This window comes from Magnolia sinica, chromosome 8 (genome assembly GCF_029962835.1).
Source record: "Magnolia sinica isolate HGM2019 chromosome 8, MsV1, whole genome shotgun sequence".
In the NCBI taxonomy this organism is placed as follows: domain Eukaryota; kingdom Viridiplantae; phylum Streptophyta; class Magnoliopsida; order Magnoliales; family Magnoliaceae; genus Magnolia; species Magnolia sinica.
Window position 1 is genome coordinate 20,354,607 of NC_080580.1, and position 13,511 is coordinate 20,368,117.

Sequence of the window (13,511 nt, forward strand, 5' to 3'; positions counted from 1 at the left end):
TTCATCAGTTTTTTCAACTCAAAAAATAAGACTGATCCAAAACTCAAGTGAGCCACATAGGAAACAACGGGGATTGAACACCCCATTGTTGAAACACTCTTGGAGCTATGGAAGTTTTTGAATCAAGTTAATATTTTTATGATTCCGGTTCATCTTAATAGAAATAACCTCGTGATCAGTTAGATGACATATATATAAATATCACGGTCAATTCCTTAAAAGTTTCAACGGTAGGCATTTCCCTCTCCACTTTTTCCTATGGAGTGGTATTTGAGTTTTAGATCTGCCTCATTTTTGGGCTCATGTGCCAGCATGAGTTGGCCAAATAGATGAATCGAGTGGATTTCTCACAAACATCACGGTGAACTCCTCTTAACATCCGAATGCAGAAACTCATGCAATCCAATCCTGCAATGGGTGGAACATTGAGTAGTAGGAACTGGTCCAAATTGAAAAAACAAATGTCCACCGGTTAGATTTTAAAATCCTCCAATTGACCTGATCGTACGGCTATTTTTCTTCCAAGTGGGGCTAATGTGGACTATCTCATCTAACTTCTATGCATGCCACTCACAATCATTGTTCTTTTAGATGATTTTATGTAGTGGCAGTGGTCAGCTTTCCCAACGTAGGATACAGGTTGCATGAAAAACTCTGAAAAAGGAAAAGGCTGCCTAGGTTGGATAAGGTACCTACTCCGACTTGGCTTTCTTTTACCTGATGAAGACAACTTAAATGCGCTCAAAATCAACCCGGACTATCAGGTGCATCACCCCTTGCTTGGCATTGACCCTAAAAATTTGACTTACGAGTATTCGGGTAGGCCACCTAATAAAATGATGAATAAAAACTTCTAAATTCATGCAGTGAGGCCAGCTTAAATTTTCTTATGCTGTTATTTTAGGTAATTCTTCTATGCCATAGGGCAAATTAGATGACTGAATTAGGTGGCACATAAAGGATAAAATTAATTATAGGTGTTCATTCCTAACTTTTTCATGTGGTGTGGCCTACTTGAGTTTTGGATGATAATAATTTTTAGATGTATAATGTTTTTTTTTCTTTCTTTCTTTATTTTTTTTTTTTGAAAAGAGGGCTCATGCCACTGAAATCCATTCACCAAGATCCCACTTTGTGGTTCAACTAAGACTTGAACCTGCCACTTTTTTTGGATCATACTTTAAAATGATATGAGAAAAATGATGAACGGTGTGGATAAAACACTTATATCACAGTGGGCCCCACAGAGCTCTGCCTGGACGGATTGCCGGCCGGCGAGGGTAGGACGCAATCCGCGTCCCACTACATTAGGTGAGGTCCGGCAGCATACTGCATGAGGTGCTAATACACTCATCAGCTCTAGTTGGGCTTCAAGGCATATGTTTAAACTATATAATATTGAGTGAATGTCTTGGATCTTTGACACGTATGCTTATTAATCCCCGCATCTAAACCAAATGCCCTCTTTGAATCACAGCCCTAGTACAGTCGTATGTGTGGCAACTTGCTGACGTAGGACATCCTGTATTTCTACTGCACGTTGCATGGAAGATACTAATATGCTCTCACTGCTCACACGATGTAACAAACGGTTGGTGATTCAATGAGCCCGTGCGAGGATGTGGAACACGTGGTGGAGATCCAGGCCATTCATCAGGTACGTGACAATCTGGACGTGCAATATAGCAAAAATCAGGCCAGTTCGCTCATCAGGTGAACCACATAGGCTCCTTTAATTTTGACTGGAGTTTTGTCTTTTAACCGTCCATTTTTTTTCGTGCACTTTCACGTTAATGACTAACGGACCAAGGTTGCTTTTGATTAATGGCATGCCCTTAGATTTCACTACTAAGAATAGCTTAGATCTATGACACGTGTGGCACCAAACGTGTCAATGTCAGATGACCCCACCAGTGGCCCTGTTTGAACGACTCTAACATACTAATCAGCTGAGACAGCTGAGAAAGTATACAATGGCGGCTTGACAAGTGGGATAGTGGGCACGCGGATGATACTTGCTGATGGATTCGGATTTGGTACTGACCTCTCCAGTACTGATTTCAGTACTGGTCGGTATTGGAAAAGGTCATCTGGGACAATCATGATATGTGTATTTTATCCACGCCGTTCATTGATTCTGCTAGCTCAATTTAAATACGAGACAAAAAATGAGGCAAATCTAAAGTTCAAGTGACCAAATCACATGAAGTAGAGAGAATTATAACGCTTATTATTAAAACCTTCTTAGGGCCCATCATGATGTTTATTTACCATCCAACTGTTCAAAAAGCCACATAAACCTAGATGAAGGGAAAACACACAAAAAAAACAGCTTGATTCAAAATTTATGTGGCTTACAAGAAGGTTTTGGCTATAGTCATTTAATCTCCATTGTTTCCTGTGGTGTGGTCTAATTGAGATTTGAATATGTGTCATTGTTAAAATAATGTCCTAAAATGAGCTGGTAAAATGGATGGACCATAAAACACATACATCATGGTGGAGCCCACAAAGCATTGATGGGTTCCAACCAGTACCGAGTCAAGTACTGAAGGAGTCACTACTGAATCTGTATCCCTCGCTGACAGTCTGCATAATAGGGACTCAAGCATTTGAGTGGTGTAAAGTGGCCCTGAAAACTTGGCATAAACTCATGCCAACGAGCGAATGAAGATCATTGAATGTGGGATGTAGATTTGGTATTATTGGACAGACGAGGTTACCTAAGGTCACCTATTGAAATTTAGTTAGTTACAAGCTTCTATCAGAAATAGACTACACTTGATGAAATTTAGTTGGCTGTAGGCTTCTATCAGAGATGAGCCAGCCCACCCAAAACTCGTTGGAAAGTAGTTAGATGAATCATATACTCGACTGAATTTATTTTTTACTAGCCAACCAAATTCCACCACGTTGAGTCGGTGTCCTGCTGCATCCTGATGGACGTAATACACAATCCACTGATGGGAAGCAGTTGCCTGCAGCACCCGCCACAGGGATGGCCTAAGCCATGCTATGTGGGGCCACCATTATATGTGTTTTATCCACTTTGTTTATCCATTTTGTCCAGATCATTTTAGTGCTCATCAGATCAAAAAAGAAAAAATACAGATCCAAAGCTCAGGTTGACCACACCACAAAAAACAGTAGGGATTGAACGTCTTAAGGGCTACAGAAGTTTTGGATCAAGCTTATATTATCCAGGTTTTTATGACCATATGAACATGTTGGATTGCAAATTGAATATCACAGTGGACCTTGGGAAATTTTCAACAGTAGGAATTCAATCCCCAATATTTTCTGTGGCGTGATCTACTTAAGCTTTAGATTTGCATGGTTTTTTGGGTTCATGCTCTAAAATTAGTTGGCAAAACTGATGGACTGTGTGGATAACACATACATCGTAATGGGGAACACAGATGTTGGACTACGTCCTCCCAGAGTGATAGGAATGCTGCATGCAATCCACTTCCCTGAACATGCGGGAATCCCTCATTTCAGGTCACGTTCAGCTCCGTTTTTTCATTGGGCTTCATTTCAGGTCCAGGCCCAGAACATAAATTGAAGGCCGGAGGATGCATTGACCGAGTTTTCACTTTTCATTGAAGAGAAATGCTCTAGTACTCTCAGAGCATTACAAAGTGTGGTGCTCCTGATTGTATTAGATCACTTGGACAAGACAATTGATTGATCTGAACTTTCCATTCAGTCCAGAATACATTTCACTACCTACCATGCAAAAAACATTGTACTGATCGGATTGGGATACTTAGTCTGGCCCAATGATCTAGATTGTTTATTATGACCAACATATACTTAGTCTGGCCTAATGATCTAGATTGTTTATTATGACCAACATATATTTCATGGGCTACCGTTGAAGCATCATGCTAATCAATCTAGCAAATATTAACCATTTGATAGATGGCCTTTAAAATGGATAGTCAAGATCATTTAGATGAAAAAGGTCATCTGAAAATTTAATCAAGGCATCATTATTGCTTATGATTCGAAAGAGTTACTTCTTTTAGACAATTGAAACCATCCCATCCATGACAAAAGAATTGTTACATAAAATAACACCAAATTCAAGGGGATTATATAATCCAATCAATGTAATTTTTGCTTGGTAGCATATAAAATGTTTTATGGACTTAAGGGGTGTTTGAATTTTGTTTCCCATGATAAATCTCCCTTAATAAATAATAATTATTTACTTTTTGTATTTTTGGCACTACTCTCAATGAAACATAGCATTTCTTCTCTAAATTCTAAATTCTAGGAGGAAAACATAACGACTTTGAGGCCCACCAGGATGTATGTATCTTATCTACACCATCCATCCATTCTGTCATCTCATTTTAGGGAATGAGCAGAAAAATGAGGGAGATCCAAAGCTCAAGTAGACGACACTACAGGAAATGGTGGGAATTGAAGGCCTACTGTTGATTTTTTTTATTTTTTTATTTTTTTTTTTATTTTTTTAGGGGGAAGGGGGTTCTAGCTGATATTTGTGTTTTCTCTTTATCCATGACTCTATGACCTTATGAACCAGTTGGATGAAAAATAAACATTAATGTAGACCCTAAGAAGAAAACAACTTTCATAGGTGGACATCTTCAGGACTGATATTTCCCATAGTTTGTACATTGGATGTTGTAATTGATGTCTTAAAAGGAGTCAGTTATAGGGCATGTCGATGTAATTGATAGATTGTTCAATGTCACCTTTGATGACATCGAACAGTGCTCGATCCATCGAGATTTTCAGATTTTCTCAGTTGGTTGTTGGACATATATATAGGTGTCGTTTTTCAATAACGTCGAAGATCAAATTTGATACCATCAAAGCTAGTTCGTTGCAATTGAGATTTTTTGGAATTCCATGTGATGTCTCTGGAAAGTTTTGGAAGTTATTCGATGTCATTGAAGCTTAAGTGTCGATGACATCGATGGGTGTTCGATAATGTCGAATTGATTCGCGAAGAATTTGTTTCCAATTTCGTTTGAGATTCCTCCATAGCTTTTGTGTGTGTGTGTGTGTGTCACTACAAGAAAAATGGGCAAACGATACGGCAAAAACCGTAGCAAAATCCCTTTTGCTACGGATATGATCCGTAGCACATTCGTCGCTATTAGTGGGGTAGCTAAAGGTACAGCTACGGATTATATCCGTAGCAATAGATACCAATAGCTACGGATTATATCCATAGCAATACCTTTAGCTACCCCACCAATAGCGATGGATGTGCTGCGGATCATATCCGTAGCAAAAGGGATTTTATCCGTAGCAATAGATACTAATAGCACCAATAATATCCGTAGCAATAGATACCAATAGCCACAGACAAAAGCCATAGCTATAGCTAATACAACCTGCTTCCATTGCAAAAACATGTTGTGATTGATAACTCATCTAAACTTAATGCTGAAAAAAATAGTACATAAAATGCAATCAGAAAAAAAAAAAACGATGCATTTATTACAAATAGCAATCAAATCATACAATGCATCCTACATTCACATTTCTAAATAAATAATACTTCACTTTGCTCAACCTATCATAAGAATTACAACTAAGGCGTGCCCTCATGTGCAAGAAACATATACACTCCAACACAGTAAACACCCTCCATATACATTCAATAATGCTCACATTTTTACAGAATTTTCTTCCTTCAGATGGTCAATTTCAGCAAATGCAGAAGATAAAGCTTCTTCTTTCCTTGAAACTACAGATGTAACTTCTGTGAACTTTGACACAAGATCACTTTCAAGTTTCTGAAACCCTTCCCTTGAGAAAATGAATTTCATCCTCCACTAACTTCTTTAGCTTGTTAGCCTGTATAAAAAAACATTTGTAGACACAATTAAACCAGCATGCCTTTATACACATCTCAAAAGGAAGAAAAACAAAAACAAAAATAAATAAATAAATAACACTTATATATGAAGAAATCAAAAATGTACCTATAAATCTTCTAAATTATGGCAAAATCCAACATGAGTAATGTGTTCAAACTTAGGATGGACTTTTAAACTCAAAACCTAGGTTTAGGTTAAGGTTATAGGTTTAGGTTTAGGTTTAGGTTTTACGTTTAGGTTAAGGTTATAGGTTTAGATTAGGTTTAGGTTATAGTTTATAAGTTATAGCTTTAGGGAATTGAGAATAGGTTACAGTTTAGGTTTAGGAAATCGGGTTCGGGATCGGGTTTAGGTTTGGGTTTTCAAGTTTAGGTTTAGGTTTAAGTAAGAGAGTTGGGATTAGGATTAGGTGTAGGTTTAGGTTTAGGTTAGGGAGTTGAGATTAAGATTAGGTGTAGGTTTAGGTTTAGGGATTTGAGAATACATTTAAGTTTTAGGTTTAGGTTTAGGTTTAGGTTTTAGGTTATAGGTTTAGGTTTTAGGTTTATGCTAAGGTTAGGTTATAGGTTATAAGTTTAGGTTATAGGTTACAGGTTATAGGTCAAGGTTTAGGTTACAGGTTTTGGTTTAGGTTAAAGTTATAGGTTTAGGTTTAGGTCAAGGTTTAGATTATAGGTTTAGGTTAAGGTTTTGGTTTAGGTTATAGGTTATAGGTTAAAGCTTTAGGGAATTGAGAATATGTTAAGGTTTAGGTTTAGGAAATCGGGTTTGGGTTTAAGATCGGGTTTAGTTTGGGTTTTCAAGTTTAGGTTTAGGTTAAGGAGTTGAGATTAGGATTAGGTGTAGGTTTAGGTTTAAGGATTTGAGAATACATTTAGGTTTTAGGTTTAGGTTTAGGTTAAGATTATAGGTTTAGGCTAGGTTTAGGTGTAGGTTATAGGTTATAACTTTAGGGAATTGAGAATAGGTTAAGGTTTAGGTTTAGGAAATCAGGTTCGGGTTTGGGATCGGGTTTAGGTTTGGGTTTTCAAGTTTAGGTTTAGGTTTAGGTTAGGGAGTTGAGATTAGGATTAGGTGTAGGTTTAAGTTTAGGGATTTGAGAATACATTTAGGTTTTAGGTTTAGGTTTAGGTTTAAGTTATAGGTTATAGGTTTAGGTTTAGGTTTTAGGTTAAGGTTAAGGTTAGGTTATTGGTTATAAGTTTAGGTTATAGGTTATAGGTTATGGGATAAGGTTTAGTTTATAGGTTTTGATTTAGGTTAAGGTTATAGGTTTAGGTTTAGGTTAAGGTTTAGATTTAGGTTATAGGTTTAGGTTAAGGTTTAGGTTTAGGTTATATGTTATAGGTTATAAGTTATAGCTTTAAGGAATTGAGAATAGGTTAAGGTTTAGGTTTAGGAAATCGGGTTTGGGTTCGGGATCGGGTTTAGGTTTGGGTTTTCAAGTTTAGGTTTATGTTTAGGTTAGGGAGTTGAGATTAGGATTAGGTGTAGGTTTAGGTTTAGAGATTTGAGAATACATTTCAGTTTTCGGTTTAGGTTTAGGTTTTAGTTTATAGGTTTAGGTTATAGGTTTAGGTTTAGGTTTTATGTTTAGGTTAAGGTTAGGTTATAGGTTATAAGTTTAGGTTATAGGTTATAAGTTATAGGTTAAGGTTTAGGTTATAGGTTTTGGTTTAGGTTTAGGTTATAGGTTTTGGTTTAGGTTTAGGTTTAAGTTTTAGGCTTAGGTTGGGTTTAGGTTTAAGTTATAGGTTATAGCTTTAGGGAATTGAGAATAGGTTATAGGTTTAGGAAATTGGGTTCGGGTTCGGGATCGAGTTTAGGTTATAAGTTTAGGTTTAGGTTATAGGTTATAGGTTTAGGTTATAGGTTTAGGTTAGGTTATAGGTTATAGGTTTAGGTTATAAGTTATAGGTTATAGGTTATAGGTTAAAGTTTAAGTTATAGGTTAAGGTTTATGTTTGGGTTATAGGTTTAGGGTGTGGTTTAAGTTAAGGATGTGGTCCCTGCAAATACAGATATAAACACGACCTGTCCAAATAGCCAGGCTCCTCCAATGTGTTCATAGAAAGTGGACAGCTTCATCATGATCATAACAATGGTTCCTACCTTCCAGGGACTCCCGCTCAACATCCAGATAGCTCCGACGCACATCCGGATCTGCTTCATCAATTTCAAGATAATATATAAACATGAGCCTGTCCAAATGGCCAGGCCACCCATATTGCTATTCATAGGAAATGGACAGCTTCATCATGGTCATAACAGCGGTTCCCACTTTCCAGGGACCCCCGCTCAACATTTGGATACCTCCGACGCACATCTGGATCTACTTCATCAATTAATCATATAGTATAAAGGAAAGAAGACTCACCAATTTAGCTAGTAAGGAGAGAATGAGTGAGTGCTTAGAATGTCGCCCTTTCGTTGAATAATGGATGCATATTCCACAATGCAATATGAGAATGAGTAAGTTTTTTAGTTTCTCCGACAATGCATATGGATACAAATTTACAAATAAAGATTTTAAGCTAAACCAGAATAGAGATGACAGTGCTTGGCACTTCCTCCCAATCTTGGTCCTCAAGATAAGTGGGGCTCACATGGACCGCATCAAAATTTAAGCTAAACCAAAAGAGAGAATACAAGCAAGAGATTACTACCTGGCCAGACATAACTTCACCATTGATCCAACTAATGTTAATTCCAGCATAAAGGCATGCTTTGTAGTATTGGCCCCTACACAAACCGACACACACAGCCTCAACTCTTGTAACATGAGAGATATCTAGATAGCAAAGATACACATTGGATAAGATCCTTTTTTAAAACTATGGTTTGTGTAGTTAGTGACATTTGGGACCATTTATGCAGATCTGGTTTCTCATAAAACAAGAGACATGCTGCTATTAAAGAATAAAAAATGAACCACATCTGATTGAAATGTGTTCTCCTATCCCCAATAAAATCCAATTAACAGAAAAAAAATGTAACTGTGTAGCCAAACCAGAGATTAAATGCATAAACATGTCAATCAGAGCAATACTTCAAATAGTTTCTTTTAGTTAAAATGAGGAAGAATGGTAAAGCAAAACAGAAGGTAAGATTTTAAGACTAAAAAATTCTCTATTTTTCCCTTTGAAGGTTAAGGCAATATCTGTTACAACTCAAATTCAACACACCTAGAAACCCAATCCTCAACGCCATTAAACCTAAAAAGAGCTCTGATGCAGATGAGTAGGGTATCTAGACATGCATACAACCATTCAGCCTCAGCATTCAAACATGAGCTTCACATGTGATCTACATGACCTGCGTTAGGACATCTCAGCTGTATATAAAGTTGGACTTATTATATAGATAATTAGGTCCAAAGCAATAGGTAGATTAACCCCTGATAACACCACACCTGATTAAAATGATCAGGTGGTTTAAAACAGCAATTATTACCATAAATGCATCAAGAACCTGATTGTTAATAGTCCAATCTAGGGTCTAGGTCATCTATACGGTAGATCCAAACTGATGCACAACTTTGATGTTTTTTTTAAAAAAAAAAACCTTTTTCACCCTCCATTTAGCAGGATGTAAACAACATCAAAACTAATACACACGGGAGGATTCGAGCCGGGACACAACTCAAATATCCTATAGCAGCATTTAAGAGTGCATGTAGAGAGAGCAATGGTTGGTCTAACAAACAATTATATATGTACACACACACACATATAGTTTACCAAATACTGAGTGTTAGATGGTATCATTCTACAACACCAACCAAATACAGACCTATGGAAATATAATCCAGAAATGGGCCTCCAAAAAAAAACTTTTCCAAAAATGATAACAAGAACATACCAGAAAATGATTATTTGGTCAAGCTTCTTTTTCCCTGAACTCATATAGAAATCTAGTAGAAGTTCCCTAGAATCTTTCTTGAAAGTCATAATCTACTATTGCTGGGAGGTGAAGTTGAATTGAGATCAACGAAAGAAGTTACCTTTGCCAATCTGGCAATACTTCATCTTTTACGCTTTTTGTTAGCATCCATGGGGCTCTAGAAATTACCAACCGAGTTCTTTTCATCATTTTCTACCAGCAAAGAGGACTCCTGCACACATGGGTCCAAACCAAATTGCAATTCAAACCAACAAAACCCAAATATGGAAAAATTTGGGAAGCAAATTGTCAGTTTGAAAAGTTAGGAAAAAGCACACCTATGGCTCATGGATGAGAGTTTCTGAATCACCCATGTCATTCAAATGTCACACAATGTCTTTCTTCTAGAAGTTTAGCAGGCAAGGCTTGAATCATGCCCGAAAGTTTTCTAAAAATTCGACAGATTTCCTGTAGGTTCTTGTTCACAAGCACCATGAGAGACTTTTAATTCATTAAAACAAAAAAAAGACAAGATTATGAAACATTCAAAATTGAAATCTGCACGGCATGCTAGAGTGGGACAAATGGGTGTGGCGTTTGTTGAGCCTCTAGGTGTTACTCTATTTCCATTCTGAGACCCACAGAACTTGATTATGTTGACTTCATTTGCATTAGTACATACAGGATTCCCTTGAAGCCTGATCATCATGTCAAACAAATCACTTAAATCACCATGGCAACCAACTACAATATTTCATAATTGAAATACAATTCATTGGAAACAAATCACTTAAATCACCATGTAAAACAAATCATTCGCCTTGTGTTATTGGAAACGATCATAGAAATAATTGGGGCTGTAAAAATTCGGATCGAACTTTTCAGATGGCTGTAAAAATTCAATATGTTATGGATCTTTTATCTGCACTTACCAAGAAAATGGTGAACGCCTAAACGATCATTTGGAAAAAAAAATGGAAAAGTGATTACTCACTTGCAGAACTTCCTGAAACAGCATAAATTACTTCTTCAGGCTGTTGCTTGAAAGGACTTTCTTCCCATAAGGGCTGCTCCAGAGTGCTAGAACATGGGGCCTAATGGCCTCCACAAAAGCTTCATTAATAGTACCCTACTCCGCAGTAGAACAGTGACAAGGTTACAATAAACAAAGAAAGAAAGGAAAGAAGAAGAAGAAGATTTTCTTCAATAGAGATTTTCTTCCACTATGAGATCCCTTGTCCAACAATCAATTTGGTCCTACAACCAGATATGTGGCTCGCACGTAAGTTGATATCTATCAACAAGGACAACATACTAAAATAACTTCAAAACACCCAAGGATCCCATTTTTAAGCTTAATTTACTCAAATAAACTAAATAATGATAATATACTATGTTACTCAATTATTTTTTTAATACATATGAGCTTTGACCAGAGTTCAAATGATTCTTCTATAACAAATGACAGAATTAATGCTGAAATTACAATTATGTTAGCGTCATTTCTTATGGCAAGGATTCCAATCCACTAGAGATATTTAGTCTTTAGATGAATAGAAGATCAACAGCCCTTGCGTAACTTGCATCAGTATGAAAGAAATGAACATGTATATACACTAACGAGAAGTACATGTTAAAGATGTTGGTGGATTTTGAGTGGAGTTAGAGAAGGTCACCTCAGTCAAAGCTCAGAAAGAGATTTTCTAGAAGGTCACCTCAGTCAAAGCTCAGAAAGAGATTTTCTAGAAGGTCACCTCAATCAAAGCAAATCAATGATTGCTTTAAGAATCCCAATGCCAGAAAATGCTTACCAATCCAGCAATCTTTTTTATTATTAGGCTGGATTAGAGTTCAGTCTCAACATGCATCTTTTATGAAAGTACAATGTATCGGACTAGAAAGGAAACACAGAGAAGTAATAGAGAAGTCTATGTTACATCTAGTAAAAAGATCCAGATTAACCATGCTTAAAAGAAGAGCACTCACACATTCTTCAAGCCTCGTTGTTGAACAAAATCTAGACATGGTTTCACAAAATCCACTTTGGACCACATTTGGGAGTTCTAAACTAGCAGTTGGGTAGAAATGATTGCTGTAAAAAGACCACATAAAACTAAATGGCAGCTTGATTTGAGTGGAATCTATATCTCATGCCGGATTGACAGAAAACAAGCAACCCATTCAATGAGGAATTTTTTCCATCACTTCCAAACAAGGCCTTTTTTCACTTGTGGGAAACCACAAAATGTGAAGGGGAAAAAACTAATAACTAAAGACAAGTTCTCTAATGCTTGATTTGGTTAACTAATTTACTTCTTTTCCATTAGAATGTTTTTGGGATGACCAAGAGATCAAAGCGAGGAGGATTTCACTTAAAAATAAACACCTTCATTGAAACATCAATAATAGAAACAAATCCAGGAAGGATTGATAAAAACATGAATGCAGATTGTATAGCTTATCTGTTGATTACCTAGTCACAGTATTTCAGAGTAGAAAATATAGCATATCTGTTGATTATAAAAGCTGGTTGGTTAATTATTTTATTTTATTTTTTAAGTGAAAAAAAAAAAACAGCATGTTCCTCTTTGAGGTGAACTCTCATCAGTTGAAGCATCAACAAGCATTATCCTCTAAAATCTCTAAAAACTTCTTAACCTGAAACAAAGGGTAAAAAGCAAGGAAAAAAAAAAGACAAAAAAAAGAAACCAGATTCTGATCCGAACCTAATTCAAAGCTCTATCAGACGCCGTACATATCAGTTTGAAAAATCATTCATGAAGAACTTAGATTCAAACAAAATGAAAATGCATAGTAGGGTACAATGGATGAATGGTTTGGATCTCATACATATGTGACATCTTCAAAATGCCAAGTTACTGGGACAGATAGCAGATAAACGCTCACTTAGGATTAAAAGCACCCACAACAGGGGCTTCTTGAAAGTTCAACAAAGCTAGCTGCTTTTGAATAGCAGCCACTTTCTGGTTGCCGACTGTTTGGACGTAGAACTTGCCATCTCCAAGTACTTCAGCTACCACCACCTGAAAGCAAAGGCCAGGAAGATACGTAAATTATATGATTTAAGAAAACAAACAAGAAAGATGACAGACAAAGCAAATGTGACAAAGCACCTAAAGTACTTCCTTTTGTTTACTTTCAACAACGGATGAACCATTTGCAACTTCCTGTCCTTCAACATAGTTCTCCCAAATCTGCAAAAAATATATGTAAGCAGACCCTTCAGAAGAAAAACCAGTCCTGCACCATTTGAATTAACAATTCTTTCATCAGAACAAATGCAGTTGCATGTTTTTCATCCATTGGCAATGCAACCACAGTGATATTTGTGTCAGTTTCTTTATGTGCTTGAATGAACCTCTCATAATCCATACGATATAAATGATCTCCAGCAAGAACCAGGAACTCCGTGACATTGTGTTCCTTAAATTGCCATAAATACTACATTACAACATCAACAATTCCTTGTAAAATACATCACATATATTCATTGAACAAAGTCCATTAGCATATATAAGACGAGTGCGGATCCTCTGCCTCCCGGAGGCAGGAACTCCCTGCCTCCAGCGTTTTCATTGGTCACCGTCGCCATAAGTGCCATGTCATCAGATTTTTTAAATATATTAAAAAAAATACATTTAATAAGAAGTATAACGGAGATGTTAAACGGAAGCGGTTTGCGTGCCGAGTAAATCAATAGAGCCCACCATCATTCGTGCATTATATCAACTCCATCCATCTCTT

At 36.8% G+C, this 13,511-nt stretch overlaps 1 long non-coding RNA gene across 1 annotated transcript; it reads right to left on the minus strand.

The window, feature by feature from the left end:
- Positions 1 to 5,461: 5,461 nt before the first annotated feature.
- On the minus strand, positions 5,462 to 13,264 carry LOC131253042 (uncharacterized). The gene is made up of 3 exons (XR_009174808.1): positions 12,654 to 13,264; positions 8,242 to 8,606; positions 5,462 to 5,841 (listed from the first exon to the last, which is right to left on the minus strand). It is a non-coding gene; the product is annotated as an uncharacterized LOC131253042 (long non-coding RNA).
- Between the last annotated feature and the right edge of the window lie 247 nt (positions 13,265 to 13,511).